The sequence below is a fragment of the Periophthalmus magnuspinnatus genome, chromosome 13 (assembly GCF_009829125.3).
Source record: "Periophthalmus magnuspinnatus isolate fPerMag1 chromosome 13, fPerMag1.2.pri, whole genome shotgun sequence".
In the NCBI taxonomy this organism is placed as follows: Eukaryota; Metazoa; Chordata; class Actinopteri; order Gobiiformes; family Gobiidae; genus Periophthalmus; species Periophthalmus magnuspinnatus.
In genome coordinates this window covers 241,838-264,456 of record NC_047138.1, presented here as the reverse complement: position 1 = coordinate 264,456, position 22,619 = coordinate 241,838, and the positions used below count along the sequence as shown (strand labels likewise).

At 42.8% G+C, this 22,619-nt stretch overlaps 1 protein-coding gene across 1 annotated transcript in view; it reads right to left on the bottom strand.

Annotated features, from left to right (window-relative positions):
• The window catches only part of rap1gap2a (RAP1 GTPase activating protein 2a), a 116,208-nt gene extending 108,137 nt beyond the window's left edge, over window positions 1-8,071 (bottom strand). Inside the window, exon 1 of the mRNA XM_055226129.1 lies at window positions 8,039-8,071. The gene's annotated coding sequence lies outside the window, so the exon portion shown is untranslated. The remainder of the gene's footprint in view (window positions 1-8,038) is intronic.
• Between the last annotated feature and the right edge of the window lie 14,548 nt (window positions 8,072-22,619).

Genomic DNA, 22,619 nt, shown 5'->3' with positions numbered 1-22,619 from the left:
TGCACTACACTCTGCACACTCTGCACACTCTACACTACACTCTACACTACACTCTACACTACACTCTGTACACTCTACACTACACTCTGCACACTCTACACTACACTCTGCACACTCTACACTACACTCTGCACACTCTACACTACACTCTGCACACTCTACACTACACTCTGCACACTCTACACTACACTCTGCACACTCTACACTACACTCTGTACACTCTACACTACACTCTGTACACTCTACACTACACTCTGTACACTCTGCACTACACTCTGCACACTCTACACTACACTCTGCACACTCTACACTACACTCTGCACACTCTACACTACACTCTGCACACTCTACTCTACACTCTGCACACTCTACTCTACACTACACTCTACACTACACTCTACACTACACTCTACACTACACTCTACACTACACTCTGTACACTCTACACTACACTCTGTACACTCTACACTACACTCTGCACACTCTACACTACACTCTGCACACTCTGCACTACACTCTGCACACTCTGCACTACACTCTGCACACTCTGCACTACACTCTGCACACTCTGCACTACACTCTGCACACTCTGCACACTCTACACTACACTCTGCACACTCTACACTACACTCTGCACACTCTACACTACACTCTGCACACTCTACACTACACTCTGCACACTCTACACTACACTCTGCACACTCTACACTACACTCTGCACACTCTACACTACACTCTGCACACTCTACACTACACTCTACACTACACTCTACACACTCTACACACTCTACACACTCTACACACTCTACACACTCTACACACTCTGTACACTCTGTACACTCTGTACACTCTGTACACTCTGTACACTCTACACTACACTCTGTACACTCTGTACACTCTGCACACTATTTTTCGCCCGACAAAACAGATGAAAACTGAGCTTTGGCTGTTTTGCTTCACAAGAATGTAATGTATTTCAAGGATAAACTCAACTGGATTTTTTGCTCCCACAAACAATTTAACAATGTGGTAACAAACTTTTATACTCACACTCACACCTGTTTATAATGTTTTTAATGGATTTATGCGTTTAGTTTGTTTTCTGAAAAATCTGCAAATCGGCACTCGATAATATAATAAAGTATTCATCTGTAAATCACACTCTATAGAATAAAAATATAAGTATAATAAAGTATTAATCTGTAAATCACACTCTATAGTATAAAGAAGTATAAGTATAATAAAGTATTCATCTGTAAATCACATTATAGTATAAAGAAGTACAAGTATAATAAAGTATTAATCTATAAATCACACTCTATAGTATAAAAAAGTATAAGTATAATAAAGTATTAATCTGTAAATCACACTCTATAGTATAAAGAAGTATAAGTATAATAAAGTATTCATCTATAAATCACACTCTATAGTATAAAAAAGTAAGTATAATAAAGTATTCATCTGTAAATCACACTCTATAGTATAAAGAAGTACAAGTATAATAAAGTATTAATCTATAAATCACACTCTATAGTATAAAAAAGTATAAGTATAATAAAGTATTAATCTGTAAATCACACTCTATAGTATAAAGAAGTACAAGTATAATAAAGTATTAATCTGTAAATCACACTCTATAGTATAAAAAAGTATAAGTATAATAAAGTATTAATCTGTAAATCACACTCTATAGTATAAAGAAGTACAAGTATAATAAAGTATTAATCTGTAAATCACACTCTATAGTATAAAGAAGTATACGTATAATAAAGTATTCATCTATAAATCACGCTCTATAATTAAGTATGAAATGAACCTCAGTTTTATCACAAACGTTCATTTTGACGTGTTCTTTCACATCTCCTCTGGCTCTTTTAACTCCGTCCTCTTCCATCTCCACCTGGATCAAAGACCATACGTGCACACTCTTACATGCACGCTCCTACACACGTGCACGCCCCCACACTCCCGCGCACACGCCCGGAGCGCCGGTCACGACGCCTCATTCATATTCAGACCCTCTCCACAACAGGCGTCTAATGACACCAGCTTTGTGTCCAAACGCTGTTTTACATGATCCGGGACGTCTGCGATTGATCTCCAGACTTATGTTTAAACCAACGCAGAATAAAAAACACAGAGAGAGGCTGAGAGTGCACGTGTAACAGGGTGCACAAGGTCACCCACACAGATGTTCAGGTACATCAAAAGTACTCCAGAAATATATGGTTTATACTAGAACTCGGGATGTGACGGCACATGGAATCTTCAATGAGCCGTACAAGAGCCTTAAGAGCCATATTATGCAATGATTACACAGTATTCTCATAAAAAATGTTTTAAATGTTGAACCTGGCCCTGTGACTTCCCCCTGCAGAACTCACGATTACAACAAAAGTCTGCATTTGAACATTATTCATTTTATCTTCCTCATCTGTAATGAATCGTCTGAAACCCAGAAGACCATGGGATTCAGATGAGGAAAAAGAGGAAAATCAGAACCTTTGCCACAACAATTAACAATTTAAATAATTATTTGAAACGTTTCCTGATACTACAGAGTGACAGATGTATTTACAGAGTGACAGATGTATTTACAGAGTGACAGATGTATTTACAGAGTGACAGATGTATTTACAGAGTGATAGATGTATTTACAGAGTGACAGATGTATTTACAGAGTGATAGATTTAATTTATTGGTGCAAAAAGTCCTGCGTTCGATTTCCGGGCAAGACAAAGTCCAGTCTGAACATTGACCATTAGGTTTTGTGGTATTTGATGCCGTGTTGTCGTCATTGTTGCTGTTGTTCAACACTTTATTTAACGCTGAAAGACCCTGTGCTACGTTTCTAATTCAGGGTTTTGACTCTGACTCAGTGAAACAGCAAAAAGGAGAAATGATTCTGTTTTATTAATAAGCACCAGACCTCGGCTTCAAGTCGCAACAAAGTCAAATAGAAGGTAATGAATATTTATCTGCAGGTGGTAAAGACGAGGGAGACTTTTATTTTTAGAAGAGCTGGAGGAAGTGTCCGGGGAGAGGGAAGTCTCCCCGGCTGCCTGCACCACCTCAGGCTCAGATAATCAGTTTAAAATGGATGAACTTTGTGATTAAACCCATAAGTCATGAATCTACAGCATTCATCGGGTTGAATTTGCATGTTCAATTTTTAGATTCCAGCAAAACTGAAGGACCACAGACGATTCAGTCACAAACCAGACTCATACAGAAGTGTCTTGCTCAAGGACACTACAACAGAGTTAAATATCAAGTTTCTGGTTAAACTACAACGTCTCACCTGAGCCGTGGCTGCGCTCACACGTAACAAACCAGCTCACTCCACAAAAGGGAAATTGTTCAACTTTTAAAACTGCGGCAGAATGAGATGAGTTTCTAGAAGGAGCAGGGTTTGTTTTGAAAAGACACTGAGACACTCTGAGGCAATCTGATGTATTCTTGAGACACTCCGAGACACTCCGAGACACTCCTGAGACACTCCTGAGACACTCCTGAGACACTCTTGAGACACTCTTGAGACACTCTGATGCATTCTTGAGACACTCTGAGACACTCTGAGACACTCTGAGACACTCTGAGACACTCTGAGAGACAACAGTAAGAGTAATCATGTTTTAGACCCACCACAGACTGAGATGCTCTTATCAAGGACAAATGACGTCCACCTGACACTGATGTAAAGTCTCAGTGTTGATCCTGTTAGATCTGAGTGTTTCCTTTGACTCTGTGGATCATGGGATCCTCTTAGAGAGACTAGAGGACTGGGAGGGCATCTGTGGTACTGCACTAAACTGGTTCAAGTCCTATCTAGAAAACAGGGAGTACTTTGTTGAAATTGGAAAATGTGTCTCAGATAAAATGTCCCTGACCTGTGGGGTGCCCCAGGGGTCAATCCTGGGACCCCTGTTGTTCAGTCTCTACATGCTGCTGTTAGGACAGTTAATACACAACAATAATGTGTCACACACAACTCTGCAGACGAGTCAGATCTATGTCTCACTGCAGCAGGTGAATATGGACCAGTGGATTCACTGCATCAACAGATCAGTGTGTGGAGGAAAAACAACTTTCTCCAGATAAACTCAGACAAGACTGAAATCATCATCTTTGGCCCACAGGAACATAGAGAAAGTGTCAGCATCACCTCCAGTCTCTCTCTCTAAAACCTTCAAATCAGACTAGAAATCTAGAGGTAAAAATGGACTCAGACTTGAACTTTAACAGACACATCAAATCAATAACATCTGCAGCTTTTTACACCTAAAAAACATGGCAAAAATCAAAGGTAAACTGTCAAAACCAGACTTAGAGAGACTTATCCTGCATTTGTCTCCAGTACGTTAGACGACTGTAACGTCCTGCTCACTGGCCTCTCCAAACGAGTCTTAACACAGAACAGAACATCCAGAACATCCAGAACATCCAGAACGCTGCTGCTCGGGTCTGACTAGAACCACGAAATACGAGTAAATAAGTCCTGTGCTCAGGTCTCTGCACTGGCTCCTGTAGCTCAAAGAATAGACTTTAAAGCAGCTCTGCTTGTGTATAAGTCTCTCCATGGCCTAGGTCCAAAGAACATCTCCGACATGTTAGTGCCACATGAACCATCTCACACTCTGAGGACTTCAGGGACCGGCCTCCTGCTGGTGCCCAGAGTCAGGACTAAATATGGGGAATCAGTGTTTAAGTTTTATGCAGCTAAAACTTGGAACATTCTTCCTGAAGATGTGAGACAGGCCTCTACTTTGACAATGTTTAAATCCAGACTCTGTTTATCTGTGCAGACGACTGAAAGGTTTTTATTCTGCCTCTTCTCTTTGAATGGTAAATTTATGATGATTATTTGTGATTATTTATGTTTTTATTTATGTGATTTTAATGTCTTTCTTAGTCTATAAAGCACTTTGAATTACCCTGTGTACGAATTGTGCTATACAAATAAACTTGCCTTGCCTAATAGTAATAGTAATAGTAATAGTAATAGTAATAGTAATAGTAATAGTAATAGTAATAGTAATAGTAATAGTAAAGCCAGTGGTGCAGCGTAAGAATGACATCAAATAAAATGCAGTTATTCCCCTTAAAGGTCCCATATTTAACAAAACTGACTCTTGTGACATTAATCCATGTTTTAATGCTGTCCCCTCCTCAAAAACAGACCTGGAGTTATGTTTTTTTTTTTTCATTCACATGTTTGAGTGACACTTTTTCATTAGTCTGTCACATCTCCTAAGCTCGAAACGCTCTGTTCAAACCTTGTGATGTCATGAAGTGGTAGTTTTCAAGTTAACAGCTCCTTTTACCTTTAGTTCAGTGGAGATAAGTGGCAAATGATCCAAATGATTCTAGTGAAGGTGTGTGGAGTTTAAAAACACAGTGGAGCACTTCCTGTATCACCACATGATGACATCACAAGGTGGAACAGAGTGTTTTCAGTTTGAGAGAAGAGCTCAGCCTAAATCTGCAGGTTTGTGTGTTAAACATGTGTGAATGAAACAAAACACAACTCCAGGTCTGTGTGTGATGAAGAAACGACATTATATCATAGATCATAGAGTAGAGTCAGATGGACACTTTAAGGCTGCTCCTCCCAAACGTGTTATATAATACTCTTATTCCAGTGTGAGGTGTTTAATAGACTGGTCTGTGTTACTCCCTGCGGGCGAGCTTGTCCTGTGTTATTTGGGAGTGTAGAAGCAGCTGTATTTTCATATGAGAGTATAAAAGGGCAGAGCCAGAGGAGGTGCAGATCCACAGCTCCACAATGAGACAAACCACAGGCGACACTGGCACCTCCAAATGTCAGCCACCCGCTCGATACTCACGCCGGGTTTCACGGAAAGTTCACGGCTCGGCTGGAAACTGCACGAGCTTCGATCAAAGGCACAATTTTACAAATACTCAACTTCATCATTTTTAGAGAAATTTTGGTGCTGGTTTAGACCTGGTTTAGTGCGAGTTTAGTCCTGGATTAGACTGTGTTTAGTCCGGGTTTAGTCCGGGTTTAGTCCGGGTTTAGTCCGGGTTTAGTCCGGGTTTAGTCCTGGGTTTAGTCCTGGGTTTAGTCCTGGGTTTAGTCCTGGGTTTAGTCCGGGTTTAGTCCGGGTTTAGTCCGGGTTTAGTCCGGGTTTAGTCCGGGTTTAGTCCTGGGTTTAGTCCTGGGTTTAGTCCTGGGTTTAGTCCTGGGTTTAGTCCTGGGTTTAGTCCTGGGTTTAGTCCGGGTTAATTCTTGTTTAGCCCTGGTTTAGCGTGGGTTAAGTCCTTGTTTAGTTCTGGTTTAGTCTTGTTTCCTTGCCAAACAGAACGACAGAGAGAGCTTCAATCATAATCACAGAATATCAGAGGGATTACAAAACGAGCTAAGATAAAAGCACTTGAAAGACCACACTTTTGTCCTCGGTACAATTATCCTACTCACAGTAAACAAACTCAACGGTCACATTTTTATACAGCGCTCCACCTTCAAGACTCAAAGCCTTTTACATCAAGGAACCACTCACTCATTCACACACTCAGTCATACACCAGTGCACACAGACGCTGAGAGTGAGGGTGAGTGTTAAGTGTCTTGCCCAAGGACACAATGACAGCATTCATCTGTGGCAGCTAGAATTGCATCGCCAACCTGTGGGTCAGTGGATCTGACCACTCTGCCAACCTTCAGTTCATGCTACAACCGACCACGTCCATGAGACGGACGTTATGAAAGCAGAGAAACAAAGACTATAGACCATGAACAGATCTGTCACACAAACAAGCACATGTCACACAAACAAGCACACATCACACAAACAAGCACACATCACACAAACAAGCACATATCACACAAACAAGCACATATCACACAAACAAGCACATATCACACAAACAAGCACATGTCACACAAACAAGCACATATCACACAAACAAGCACATATCACACAAACAAGCACATATCACACAAACAAGCACATGTCACACAAACAAGCACATATCACACAAACAAGCACATGTCACACAAACAAGCACATGTCACACAAACAAGCACATATCACACAAACAAGCACATATCACACTGCACATATCACACAAACAAGCACATATCACACTGCACATATCACACAAACAAGCACATATCACACTGCACATATCACACAACCAAGCACATATCACACAAACAAGCACATATCACACAAACAAGCACATATCACACTGCACATATCACACAAACAAGCACATATCACACTGCACATATCACACAAACAAGCACATATCACACTGCACATATCACACAAACAAGCACATATCACACAAACAAGCACATATCACACAACCAAGCACATATCACACAAACAAGCACATATCACACAAACAAGCACATATCACACTGCACATATCACACAAACAAGCACATATCACACTGCACATATCACACAAACAAGCACATATCACACTGCACATATCACACAAACAAGCACATAAAGCACATATCACACAAACAAGCACATATCACAAACAAGCACATATCACACAAACAAGCACATATCACACTGCACATGTCACACACTCGCGCATGTCACACACCGCACATATCACACACCGCACATGTCACACACCGCACATGTCACACACTCGCACATGTCACACACTCGCACATGTCACACTGCGCATATCACACACTGCACATGTCACACACTGCACATGTCACACACTGCACATGTCACACACCGCACATGTCACACACTCGCACATGTCACACACTCGCACATGTCACACACTGCACATATCACACTGCGCATGTCACACACAGCACATGTCACACACCGCACATATCACACACCGCACATGTCACACACTGCACATATCACACTGCGCATATCACACACTGCGCATGTCACACACTGCGCATGTCACACACCGCGCATGTCACACACCGCACATGTCACACACTGCACATATGTGTAATACAGCATAAACAGGTCTTTGCACTTATCAGAAATACAATCCAAATCCAGGTGAAGACGTAAACAAGGCCTTACCTGGCTTTGACGGCTGTTACAGACGACTTGTCAATCCTGAAAAAGAGAGAAATAATTAATCATACAAAAAGTTTACTTTTTAAATTAAAACATGAAAAAACCCACTTGCACGTTGTTGTGTACAGTTTTGTATCCTGTTTTTGTATATTTATAGAAATGTATTGTGGGCGGAGCATGGGTGACGTATGCTCTCTCCGTCTGTCCCTCGTGAGTCTGGCTCCCGCTCACGTGACTCGTTGTGTCCAATCAGGGCCCAGTATTACCCCGCACGCGGGAGGGGCGGGGCTCGAGGAGCGCGTGAAGCCGGTAGGTTTAAAGTTCTAATTTACCTTCATTTCGCTATAACAGCGCTCTAACTTTATTAACCTCACTGTTTAACCACAGGCAGCGGTCATCGGGTCCCTGCCGCACCAGGAGTGAGGTTTGACTCAGATTTAAAGGGGAATTGGTGAGTTTGTTTGTTATGCTAATGCTAGCCTAGGGCGCTCCATTCATTCTTAATGAGCGGTTAGCATTGGGTTTTAAACCTGTTTTCTCCAGTATCTTTCATTCAAATGCTATGAAACTTAGGTCGAGTCTTTGTTTAACCTGTATCATGTTGTAGACACTTTTGTGATGAATTTCAAGCCTTTATTCAGTATTTATGAATGTTCTACGGAGCTAATACTGTCATTTTCATGCACGTGGTTAATGTCGCTCTATGCTCCACATGATATTGAGATTGTGATGATTATTTATTGGTGATACAGCTTGTATAACTACAGAATTGCAATTGCTATTGATTTGTACTTAAACTTAGATTGTGTACACACTGAATTTACTGACTGAAGCCGTTGGTCCTGTTTCCACACAGGTCAGGTTCTCATTCGCGGATGGCGAGCTACGGATTAACCCTCGAGCCTAAATCTGAAGACTTTCTCTACATCAAACTGCACCTGCTCTGGTCGGGCCTGTAGGCGGCTCATGTCATAAACAGCCTACAATTTACCTCAACGTATTTTTGAACTATGAATGTGTTTGGACTTTAAGATGATCACAGTCCACAAACTGAACTCAAGGGGGGGCTGTGGGTATTTGAACTGAACTAGTAGAACTGTACATTATCATTGTGAACCGCTCAATGATCATTTTGTGTTTCTCATTTGTTTGAATGTCCATTCACCAGTGTCTATTTTGTTGGCTCCTTCACATTCATTATATGGTACCACCTAAACTCAACGTACCTTCTCTGGTCTTCGCCCAACGATCTGCACTTGGTCATAATGCTACCACACAACTACTCGGGTCTCTAGCCAATATACCTATTACATGTAGGCTTGTGGGTGGAGCTTGGATGATGTAGGCTTGTGGGTGGAGCATTGGACAGGTCTTGAGGCTCATTATAAGAGCGTTTGAATAGGAGAGATCACTAAATGACTGAAAAATGAATGGATGAGCTCTAACATTACTTCAGATATGTTTTCATGAGGGAACAACATTATAAAATGGTAGAAAGCTACAAAAAAATGAAACTTTTTCATAAAACCCCCTCTTGAAGATGGTTTAATGATCAACAAAAAGCTGCTCAAACCAGTTTTGACTCTGTTCAAAGCTTCATTAACTCTGTCCATAATCACAACATGCTGCTGTCAGGGTAAAGTCAAGTTATTTCATGTGAGAGACCAAGGCTTAAAATATTTTTTTATAAAAAGTCAAAAAAATGCATAAAACATGGGACCTTTACAGCATTAGCCCTGCAGTCAGACTGTGTAATGCTGTTTTGCCTCATAGCGTTGGTCACACGGTTTTTGTTTTGTTTTCTAGACACAAAAACAGTCGTAGAGTTCCACCAGCTCTGCACCTCTCCTTATGTTCAAGTCAAATGAGTGTTTTACATGTGGACCTAAACACAGCAGATGGTGAAAGACACTGCCAAATGATTCTGTTTGTTTTTAATATGATTTGACTGTTGCCGTGTCTTATCAGACGGAGCGTCACAGGTGGCATTTTGTTGCTATTTTTAATGAAACACGTGACTTCTGTTTCAGTGTGACAGCTCTTATCAGCTAAAAGGCAAAATAAACTCAAATAAATGGTGCCCTGTTAACTCACTTTTCAAGCTTTACTTTTTCCTGTGGAACTTTGGGAATTTTCAAACAGTGTCCTACTGAACTACATGGGAAATGGCGTAGTATACCCAGTGCTGCTCTTGGGACAAATACTGCGACTGTACGGCCTGAGACGGGTAATACTCGCAGTACTGGAGTCACTTTTGTACTTCTCAGAGTTGGCTACATTTCAGACCCTTTACTTTTATACCTCCTTGAGTCATTACTCAAGTGAGGGTTCTGTAACTTTCCACTTTTTGTTGATAATATTAAATGATTTGAACGTTTGTTTCTTGCATCATTTCTTCAGATCTGATTTAGTTTTTGTGATCGATCTTTCCAGATTTTTTTCATTATTTGATGTTTTGATCTTCTATTTACAATAACTTCAAAATGTTTCACTTGCTTATTTTGTACTTCTACATGAGTAATATTATTTTTGAAGTCAAACAAATCGTTTGAATTTGTGCCATCGTGAATGTGTCTCTGAACATCGGTGGGACGTGGCTAAGTGCTGGAGCGTCCTGGGAAATATAAATGCACTTACTGCTACCTTCTGCACTGATGCATCATGGGAAATCTTTGTGCCCCAGAGAGGAAATGACCAGCACAACGACTGATCTGATCTCACAGCTGCTGAGCTGGAAGCCTTGACCGCTATGTCAATAAAAACACACAATTTCACACGATTTCACACGATATCACACGATTTCACACGATATCACACGATTTCACACGATTTCACACGATATCACACAATTTCACATGATATCACACGATATCACACGATTTCACACGATTTCACATGATATCACACGATTTCACACGATTTCACACGATATCACATGATATCACACGATTTCACACGATTTCACACGATATCACACAATATCACACGATATCACACGATATCACACGATTTCACACGATATCACACAATATCACACGATATCACACGATTTCACACGATTTCACACGATTTCACACGATGTCTGGCTCAAAACGTCCAAATGACGCTGTTATTTTCATTACAGTCTATGTGTTTTTATAGGCCCACTTTAATACTTTTGGAGAGCAGCAGCTTAAAGGAGCATTCTGTAACTTTATAGTAGAGGGTCCGTCACCTGCTCTTCATGCAGTTGCTTGGCCTGGAATGTTCCACAGTATGGCATTCACTTTATCTCTTGTGGCCAGTCCACAAACACGGTTTATCTTTTGGCCGATAAATACATAAATGCAACACAGATACATTCAATAACATTCTGTCGAAATAAAAACATCTCCATGGAAACTAGCAAGAAAAGTGACTTAGTCAAAATAATAGGTTAAAGGTTAAAGGTTACACAACAGCACACCGTGTTCTACAACTCCATGCACCGCCACAAGAGCGACTACACAAGAGTGTGACTTTACAGTGTAAACACGTCTCAAAGCTGCACACTGTGAACAGTTTAGACGCACACACTGAGACGAGCCGTCAGAGGAGAGTCAGAGGAGAGTCAGAGGAGAGTCAGAGGAGTCAGAGGAGAGTCAGAGGAGCGTCAGAGGAGAGTCAGAGGAGAGTCAGAGGAGCGTCAGAGGAGCGCCCCACCAGCACCTCCACCAGCGCCTCCACCAGCGCCTCCACCCATCCTTCCTTTTTCAGAAGAACTTTACCACACGGCCACCACCCCAGCACTGTGGGGTTATGTAAACGCACACATATATAAACATTTACTTTTTGGGAGGATTTTGTTTTCATCAAAAGTGACACAGCCAAGATCAAACTTATAGATTTAGTTTTTATATTAAATTTGAGCTTCACTGAAACATGGATCGTTTACAGCTGCTCCACAGACTCAAACAAACTGTTTTTTTATGTTTTTACCAGTGCAGCTCGTGCCTTGGTGGAGGTCCATGTGAGTTTGACTCTTGTGTTGCACATTACTGTACCTTTCTCAGTGCAAGTTATTTAATGTGCAATTCAAAAACAAAAAACAAAACCAGTTGTTAAAGGTGCAGTCTGTGACATTTCAGCGTTGCCACCTGCTTGTCTCCATGGAGACATCATTGATCTAAAGCCATAGATCTATGTGGCAACCCTCCTGCAGAAAAGTTACACAGTGCACCTTTAAAATAAAAAGGAACACAGAACACAGAACATGGAACATGGAACATGGAACATGGAACATACCCAAATCCACCGAAAGACAGACTCCTCCTCCTCCTCAGCATCGTGCTGCAGCCCCTGTGTCCAGTGGGAAATATCTCCAGCTGTCAGCCTGTGTGTCCAGTGGAGATGTGTCCAGTGGGAGATGTGTCCAGTGAGAGATGTGTCCAGTGGAGATGTGTCCAGTGGGAGATGTGTCCAGTGAGAGATGTGTCCAGTGGGAGATGTGTCCAGTGGAGATGTGTCCAGTGGAGATGTGTCCAGTGGGAGATGTGTCCAGTGGGAGATGTGTCCAGTGGGAGATGTGTCCAGTGGGAGATGTGTCCAGTGGTCAGCCTGTGTGTTTCTTCCAGCCTCCTCTGCTCTGTCTATATTTTTTTGGTTTGGTTTTGTCGTCTTATATATTTGATGTGTCCTGCAGCTCTTCTGTTTGTTATGTCCAGTTGATGACCTGCAGTTCTCTTTCTGCTTTCTTGGTCCAGTTGGTGTCCTCTAAGTCCAGTTGTTGTCCTCTAGGTCCAGCTGGTGTCTGCTAGGTCCAGATGGTGTCCTCTAGGTCCAGATGGTGTCCTCTAGGTCCAGTTGGTGTCCTCTCCTGGTTCAGTTGGTGTCCTCTAGGTCCAGTTGATGTCCTCTAGGTCCAGTTGGTGTCCTCTAGGTCCAGATGGTGTCCTCTAGGTCCAGATGGTGTCCTCTAGGTCCAGATGGTGTCCTCTAGGTCCAGTTGATGTCCTCTAGGTCCAGTTGATGTCCTGCAGCTCTCTTTCTGCTTTCTAGGTCCAGTCTGTGTCCTCCAGCTGTCCCTCTGCCAGGTCCAGGTTGGACTGTGTACAGTGTGCACAGGTGTATGTAAATATTATACGAGTGTGTGGAGAAAAGGGGAGGAGCAGGGGGCGGGGCTTAACGCAGCAGCCAGTGAGATGAGCTCGTTCTGTTTCAGAGAGAGTGGAGTAACGCTGAATGTGTCACCAAGTTTACTTTAAGATAACAACAGCATTAAACATTACTCGAGCGAAAACAAAAAGAACGAGGTGTAAGTGAAAAGAAAATTCAAACTAGTGTCACTAAAATGTAAAGCAGTGACAGTTTATTAAATCTTTACAATAGATTGTTACATTTTCAGTACAAATACCACGAGTTTTGTGTTTCTGGTTCATTTCACTACATTAACTCATGCCCTTTAATTATAATTGCAGGTGATTGGTGTGAGTTTTGGAGACTTATATAATTATTTATAAACCGCAGTAATCTACTGAAGTGTACTTTTAGTCCTGTACTTTTAGTCCTGTACTTTTAGTCCTGTACTTTTAGTCCTGTACTTTTAGTCCAACTCCACACACGGCGCCTTTAGGTCAGCCGATCTTATTGTTCATGTTGACAGAGGAAACGTGTAGTTCCTCTGAGCAGCTCAGATACAGAAACCCCAGAGTGTGACCACAGGGAGTGTCCTTCCTCCTGTCCACCACAAACACAACTCAGTTCAGTAAATAGAGGATAAATACATTTTAAATACATATACAAATACATTTTATTAACAAACATTTATGGAGTCATTTTATCTTTAGGAACAAGGATCTTTCTGTGACGAGGTTTGAATAAACAACCTCAGGTCAAATTAACTTACTGTTTTATTACTGTTATTTATTTTGAATTTTCAATATTTTTGTTTATCGTCCATATTTTTAAAGACGTCTGTCCCTCAGTCGTCCAGGTCTGATCCACAAAGGCCAAAAGTGAAATCTGTCACTGGACAAAACACTGGACAAAACACTGGACAAAACACTGGACAGCGTCTTCAGTCCTACAGCTGTTTGTCCAGTTACAGATTTGACTTTTGGCTTTTACTTAATATTTTTAAAGTGATATATCACAGTTAAAATGTGCCAGGCCCAAGAGCACAACATCACCGGCCACAGACCCGCCACAGACCCGCCGCAGACCCGCCGCAGACCCGCCGCAGACCCGCCGCAGACCGCACACAGACCCAACACAGACCGGACGCAGACCCGCCGCAGACAAGCTGCAGACCGCACAGAGACCGCACAGAGACCGCACAGAGACCGGACACAGACCCGACGCAGTCCCAACACAGACCGGACGCAGACCGCACAGAGACCGGACTCAGAGCGGATGCGGACCGGATGCAGACCCGACGCAGACCGCACAGAGACCGGATGCAGACCACACACAGACCCGATGCAGACCGCACAGAGACCGGACGCAGACCGCACAGAGACCGGACGCAGACCGCACAGAGACCGGACGCAGACCGCACACAGACCGGACGCAGACCGCACACAGACCCGACGCAGACCCGACACAGACCCGACGCAGACAAGCTGCAGACCGCACAGAGACCGGACACAGACCGGACACAGACCGCACACAGACCGGACGCAGACAAGCTGCAGACCGGACGCAGACCGCACACAGACCGGACGCAGACCGCACACAGACCGGACGCAGACCGCACACAGACCGGACGCAGACCGCACACAGACCGGACGCAGACCGCACACAGACCGGACGCAGACAGCACAGAGACCGGACGCAGAGCGGATGTGGACCCAACGCAGACCGGACTCCCACACCTCCCTCACCCCAGACACTTCCTCCAGGTCCTGAGCTCAATGATGCACTTCTCCAAACTGATCACCCAGCTCTTCTCTGTGGTAATAATAGGCTAAACCTGCTGAACACTTTCCACTCGTGACCTGCCGGTTATCGGCTCGTCTCCCTGAGATAAACCAAATGCCGTAGTGTGGAACATTCCAGTCAAAGCTCTACAGAGACGAGAAGGTGAAGTGACTATGATGTAATAATGATCAGAACATGCTGCTGTTTCATAAAAGTCACATCACATGTTCCAGCTCCAGTTTTCAGATTATTCAAAATGCAGAAATAATTCAATCCTGAATCCTCCACACGACAAAACTTTACACAAGAAATGACGATATGAGTCAAACGTGCCACTTTGTTCTGCCTTAAACACTTGTTTCCATAGAGACAGAGGCAGTAAGGGACATTTTTATGAGGATTCTTCAAAGACAGTTTCTTTTGAAAAACATTAACAAACATCCATGTGTTTTCTGTTTACACTCAGTATATATCACTAAACATACTGCATGTACTTATACTACAGTTTATATACTTATATTTGCTTTCTGTATACTTAAATATACTCAAACACTAAATGTACGCTATGTTGAGTTGACTCATTTACTCTGAACACCACATTTTATTTTTATTCATTTTATTTATGAATGAACCTCCACCTGACAGAACATGTCAGACGTAAACACTGATGGAGGAAAAGCTCAGTGCAGTTACTTAAAAACTCAGACACTGGAGTAAAAAATACTAAAGTAAAAGTACAAGCATCACGTGAAGAAATCTACTTAAGTATTAAAGTACCAGTTTAAAAATGTACTGTAAGAGTAAAAAGTCAAAGTATTTCTCACAGATATTGAGTCTTTTATTTTGATAAAGATTTGAGCAGAATTTTGTTCAACAGAAACAATCGATTCAATAGTTGTTGTTTGTTTTTTTTTTTTGTTCTTTTCTGTTTTTATTTTTATATTTTTGTTTTGTTCAGATTCCCAAAGTGTTAAAAATAAACCCTCAGCCGTTTCAGCAGCTCTCACACAATAAGACAAATACTTTTACTTTTCAGTCCAGTTCAAAATGTAGTGGGGAAAGTCCAGATACTGCTCTCAAATGTACTCAAGTAAAAATAAAAAGTACACACTGTAAAATGTATTTAAGTAAAATGTTTAGGTATCTGTGCTTTACTTAAGTACAGTTTTACTTTACTCATTTTACTTTATTACATTCCACCCCTGACGACAAACAGCAACATTCAAAGTGTTTTAAAGTGAGACACTTGTGTTATACACTCACCTGAAGGATTATTATGAACACCAGACTAATACGGTGTTTGACCTTTCACCTTCAGAACTGCCTTAATTCTATGTGGCTTTGATTCAAGGAGCTGATTCTTTACAAATGTTGGCCCAAATTGAGGAGCATTTTGCAGTTGATGGAGATTTGTGGGATGCACATCCAGAGCACGACGCTCCCGTTCCACCACATCCCAAAGATGCTCTATGGGGTTGAGATCTGGTGACTGTGGGGCCATTGTAGTTCAGTGAACTCATTGTCATGTTCAAGAAACCAATTTGAAATGATTCGAGGTTTATGACATGGAGCATTATCCTGCTGGACGTAGAGGAGGAGGACGGGTACATGGTGGTCATGAAGGGATGGACATGGTCAGAAACAATGTTCAGGTAGCCCGTGGCATTTAAACGATGCCCAATTGGCACTAAGGGACCTAAAGTGTGCCAAGAAAACATCCCCCACACCATTACACCACCACCACCACCTGCACAATGGGAACAAGGCATGATGGATCCATGTTCTCATTCTGTTTACGCCAAATTCTGACTCTACCATTTGAATGTCTCAACAGAAATCCAGACTCATCAGACCAGCCAACATTTTTCCAGTCTTCAACTGTCCAATTTTGTTGAGCTCGTGCAAATTGTAGCCTCTTTTTCCTATTTGTAGTGGAGATGAGTGGTACCCGGTGGGGTCTTCTGCTGTTGTAGCTCATCCGCCTCAAGGTTGTGTGTGTTGTGGCTTCACAAATGCTTTGCTGCATTCCTCGGTTGTAACGAGTGGTTATTTCAGTCAACGTTGAACTTCTATCAGCTTGAATCACTCGTCCCATTCTCCTCTGACCTCCTCTGACCTCCTCTGACCTCCTCTGACCTCCTCTGACCTCCTTGCCCTCAGGACTGACACATACTGGATGTTTTTTCCCTTTTCACTCCATTCTTTGTAAACCCTAGAAATGGTTGTGCGTGAAAATCCCAGTAACTGAGCAGATTGTGAAATACTCAGACCGGCCCGTCTGGCACCAACAACCAGGCCACGCTCAAAATGTCTTAAATCACCTTTCTTTCCCATTCTGACATTCAGTTTGGAGTTCAGGAGATTGACCAGGACCACGCCCCTAAATGCACTGAAGCATCTGCCATGTGATTGGTCGATTAGATAATTGCATTAAGGAGAAAGTGAACAGGTCCTAATAATCCTTTAGGTGAGTTAGTTAATTAGTTTATTTGAAGGGACAGTGTGCAAAAAAACATTAATAGATGCTTTAGATCAGTGGTTCTTAACCTTGTTGGAGGTACTGAACCCCACCGGTTCCATATGCACATTCACCGAACCCTTCTTTATTGAAAAATAAAATATAATTTTTTTCAAATTCAAGACATATGTTTGTTTTACTGGTGCACAAAATAAATCGTGCATTAACATCACTGTGTTCAAAGAATAAAACCAATACAATGTATAAACTCACAACACATTACACACACACCTTTTCACAAAGACATGACCTTTTTTAACACTACCACACTGAAATAATTTTAATTTTGTATTGTATTATGTATTCCAATAATGAACTTATTGTATTTATGCTATTTATTATTTTTTACATTTTAACACACACCCATCACCTCATTTCCATCAGGCCACAATAATAATGAATATTTACTGCAAATCAGTGACTTCTGCTGTTTCCTTTGAGAGACCAGGTCAGAAATGCAGGGCTTCCCCTTGGCCACTCTCATGTCATTTTCACAGCAAAGTCTGTTCCTTTTCTTCGTTTTTATGTCGTTTTATGTTTTTATGCCGTTCAAAGTGACAGTATCAATGACCAATACACAGAGAGGAATCTGTATCTGCACAGCTGCTCTATTACTGTACATTTATATATGAAAACACAATATATATAATGTGTATTTGTATATAAAATATATTCAAAACAACTGGTATGGGTCAAAATAAATATATATTTACAAACCACACACTGCAAACTCTGGGAGCGGGACATGAGGACGTCTGTCAATGACGTTGATAAGCTGCACAATACGTATGTGAATCACATAATTGTCTGGAGCAGCTCGTCCCCGGTCACACTCACTGACTCACACTGAAAAAGAGACCGTGTCAGCAGTGCGCAATTGTGCGCGCGCAGCTTGGAGTGAGCAGTGTTCGATAGGAACAGCAAAGGTGCATTTGTCGAATTAGGACACGGCCGGAGTCTGGAGACGCTCGCAGTCCATGAATCATATGAGTCTGAACCCCTGGGACTGACTCACCGAACCCCGAGGGTTCGATCGAACCCAGGTTAAGAACCACTGCTTTAGATCCTCTAGTGTCCACGCAGGACAGCTCCCTCTAGTGTCCACTCAGGACACTTCCCCCTAGTGTCCGCTCAGGACACTTCCCTCTAGTGTCCACTCAGGACACTTCCCCCTAGTGTCCACGCAGGACACTTCCCCCTAGTGTCCGCTCAGGACACTTCCCCCTAGTGTCCGCTCAGGACACTTCCCCCTAGTGTCCGCTCAGGACGGCTCCCCCTAGTGTCCGCTCAGGACGGCTCCCCCTAGTGTCCGCTCAGGACACTTCCCTCTAGTGTCCACTCAGGACACTTCCCCCTAGTGTCCACTCAGGACACTTCCCCCTAGTGTCCACTCAGGACGGCTCCCCCTAGTGTCCACTCAGGACAGCTCCCCCTAGTGTCCACTCAGGACGGCTCCCCCTAGTGTCCACTGTGGCTGTGGTGAGTTGAGTGTCCTCATCCTGACAGAGGGACAGTCACAGTCGTCCACTGCTCCTGTCCCTCAGACCTGACGACAAAAGGGGTCAAATGCAGCGGGGGCGGGGTTAGGGGCGGGGTTAGGGGGCATTTATCCTGTGCTCCACCTGTCGGTGGGAGGGGCTGTGATATTTTAAAGTATAATAAAAAATATTAATTAAAACAAAACTGTAGTATTTATAGTGAAAGCATCAGCAGTAAAAGGAGCTGCAGCAGAGGAGCCAGATGCACGATACGATTCTTCAATATTTGAACTATTGTGAGATTATTTTAACTATGAACTTTTTTAAACACAATAAAATACTTTAAATACAAAACAAAACATAATACACAGGCTCAAAAAAACAAAACAAAATAAATCAAAACTATTCTCTGATCTGTTTTAATGTCGTTTCCTCGTCACACACAGACCTGGAGTTGTGTTTTGTTTCATTCTCACATGTTTAACACACAAACCTGCAGATTTAGGCTGAGTTCTTCTCTCAAACTGAAAACACTCTGTTCCACCTTGTGATGTCATCATGTGGTGATACAGGAAGTGGTCCACTGTGTTTTTAAACTCCACACACCTTCATTTATAGAATCATTTGGATCATTTCAGTCCTGGAGTTGTCTCTTATCTCGACTGAACTAAAGGTAAAAGGAGGAGTTGACATGAAAACTACCACTTGATGACATCACAAGGTGGAACAGAGCATTTAGAGATGTTACAGACTAATAATAAAGAGTTACAAAGGGTAATACAGGACCTTTAAAATCTGGGTGATTCACACATTTTGATTAAAAGATGTTCTTTAAATTGAGAACATAATTGATCATGATATTGATCATTCTGTGATCTTTGCTCTGTCTTTGCCGTTGTAGCGTTTGTTGTCAGTTCTGCTCCTCTGACGCCAGCTTCACACCTCTGTCTCTGAGGCCACACGGAGAGGCGTGAAGTGGGCTGATGACATCACCACATGGCACCTAACGCAGGGCTGTGATTGGTCAGTTATTTCTGACTGTACCATTCACCGTCTGCACACGTGTTTGTACTTTAACTAGAGCAGTCACACATAACCATAACACACTGATGAGAGCAAAGAAACATAAATACACTAAAACACTCAACCAAAAAACTAAAGAGGACGACGACTGCGGCCTGGGACAAACTGGAAAATACTGAGATGATTATTATGACTTCATGTCATTTTGATCGGATCCTCCTTTTGAACCTGACGAGCTCCGTGACGCTGCGTGAGTCACTGTCATATAAATAGAAGCACTTATAACGACGCCAAACAATAAAGGCCAACGATTAATCCCACGATTTATCGTATGATTAATCCAACAATTAAACCCACGATTTATTCCACAATTAATCCCACGATTTATCATATGATTAATCCAACAATTAATCCCACGATTAATCCCACGATTAATCCCACGATTAATCCCACGATTAATCCCACGATTAATCCCACGATTAATCCCACCAGATGGTCACAAGTTCAGTCTGATCTCAGGACTAAAAACATAACACATAAAAAACAAATGGATCCAGAGGTTTGATCCAGGGGTCACATGGTCTCTCTGATGGGCTCCTCCTGTACACACAGCACCTCCTCCTGTATACACAGCACCTCCTCCTGTACACACAGCACCTCCTCCTGTACACACAGCACCTCCTCCTGTACACACAGCACCTCCTCCTGTACACACAGCACCTCCTCCTGTACACACAGCACCTCCTCCTGTACACACAGCACCTCCTCCTGTACACACAGCACCTTGCTGGTTGGCTCCTTTTTATAAAGCACCTCCTTTAATCACTCCCACACTGCAGCACAGTGTCTGCTGTCCTCACCTCTGTCCTCACCTCTGCCCTCACCTCTGTCCTCACCTCTGTCCTCACCTCTGTCCTCATCTCTGTCCTCACCTCACGCACGCTCACGGGCTCATGCACGCTCACGGGCTCATGCACGCTCACGGGCTCATGCACGCTCACGGGCTCATGCACGCTCACGGGCTCATGCACGCTCACGGGCTCATGCACGCTCACAGGCTCATGCACGCTCACAGGCTCATGCACGCTCACAGACTCATGCACAGCAGACTGATGTGATAAAGCCAATGTGGAACCTTACACTGACTGCACATTTCTGTCCTTGTTTTATTTGAGGTGAAAGGTCAGAATTTGCTCTGAATCGTTCCATTATTAGCACAAATTCAGTGGAGACGTAAGCACCAGCGATTATAAACGAGCGTGAACCTGAAGAACAGAGACAAACCTGTCACGATCACCACTGTAACTCTACACGACAGGGGCAGACCGTCCATAGGGGGCGCCGACAGCACGCGGCACTTTGTTGTGATGACATTTACGGCGACGTCAGCTCCCACTCGACACCGTAGTTTTCTAACGCGTAAGTCAGCGGAGATGAATATTGTGATTTAAAATGTGTAAATTATAACAGAATGATCCACAGAGATGAGAACCATAGAGACAAGCTCAATATGTTTACTTTATGCATACGTACATTTTCTGTTGGGGAAATCTGGCACCTAGAATGTTTCACAGTATGGCATTAAGATTAAATATCTTGCATTATTTAATTACTGGTGTTTTTCTTGCTCAAAAGTATAAAAACGTGCATTCTTCACTGATCTACAGATCTGTACCATCGTCTGGGGGCATCACCTGCTTGTCCATATAAGTATACATGAATCTAATGCCATACTGGGGAACATTCCAAACAAAAAACTACATCTCCAGGGTGACAAGCACATAAAGAAAAGGCACTCTGTATCCATGGTGACAAACGTGGCGTACGCTTCACTAAAAATGACACAGTGCATCTTTAAAGCCTGAAGTCATAAATCATAACACCATGAGCTCACTCTGTTCAGACGGTTTATTCATGAAAACAGATTTAACTTTGGATTTGACTTTACACATGAGCTCGTCCAGCAGCGTCTCGTTGGTTTAATTGGGTTCTTCCTTCCTAATCTCCTTAAAACATCCTCTTTTCTCCAGCCGCGCTCTGATGCTTTGCTATTTTTACCCTCTGCCTTTTTGCCTTTGGTGTTCCCCCTTTGACAGTCAATAAAAGTGACAGCGAGCCCACCATGAGCCCGCCCACACATGAGCCCGCCCACACATGAGCCCGCCCACACATGAGCCCGCCCACCCATAAGCCCGCCCACAGCCCCCATGTCCACCCAAGAGCCCCCCCACCATGAGCCCGCCCACACGCCCACCCATGAGCTCAAAATGCTCTGTTCCACCTTGTGATGTCATCAAGTGGTAGTTTTAAAGTGAACAGCTCCTTTTACCTTTAGTTCAGTCGAGATAAGTGGAAACTCCAGGACTGAAATGATCCAAATGATTCAAGTGAAGGTGGAGTTTAAAAACACAGTGGAGCACTTCCTGTATCACCACTTGATGACATCACATGGAGAAAGTCCTCTCTGCTTGTGGACGTCCAAAATGAGCCTTCAATAGATCTAAGAGAGACAAAAAACAGGACACCAGGGAATCTGAACCCAGAAGGAAACGTGTAACTATTCCCCACGCAGAGGGTGAGTCTGAAAAACTGAAGAGGATTTTCAGACTCAGATTCAGGTCTATTTCAAATCACAAGACAGAGACACAAACAAAGTAATGTGTCTCCTCCATTCAGTGAAGAGTGAGCG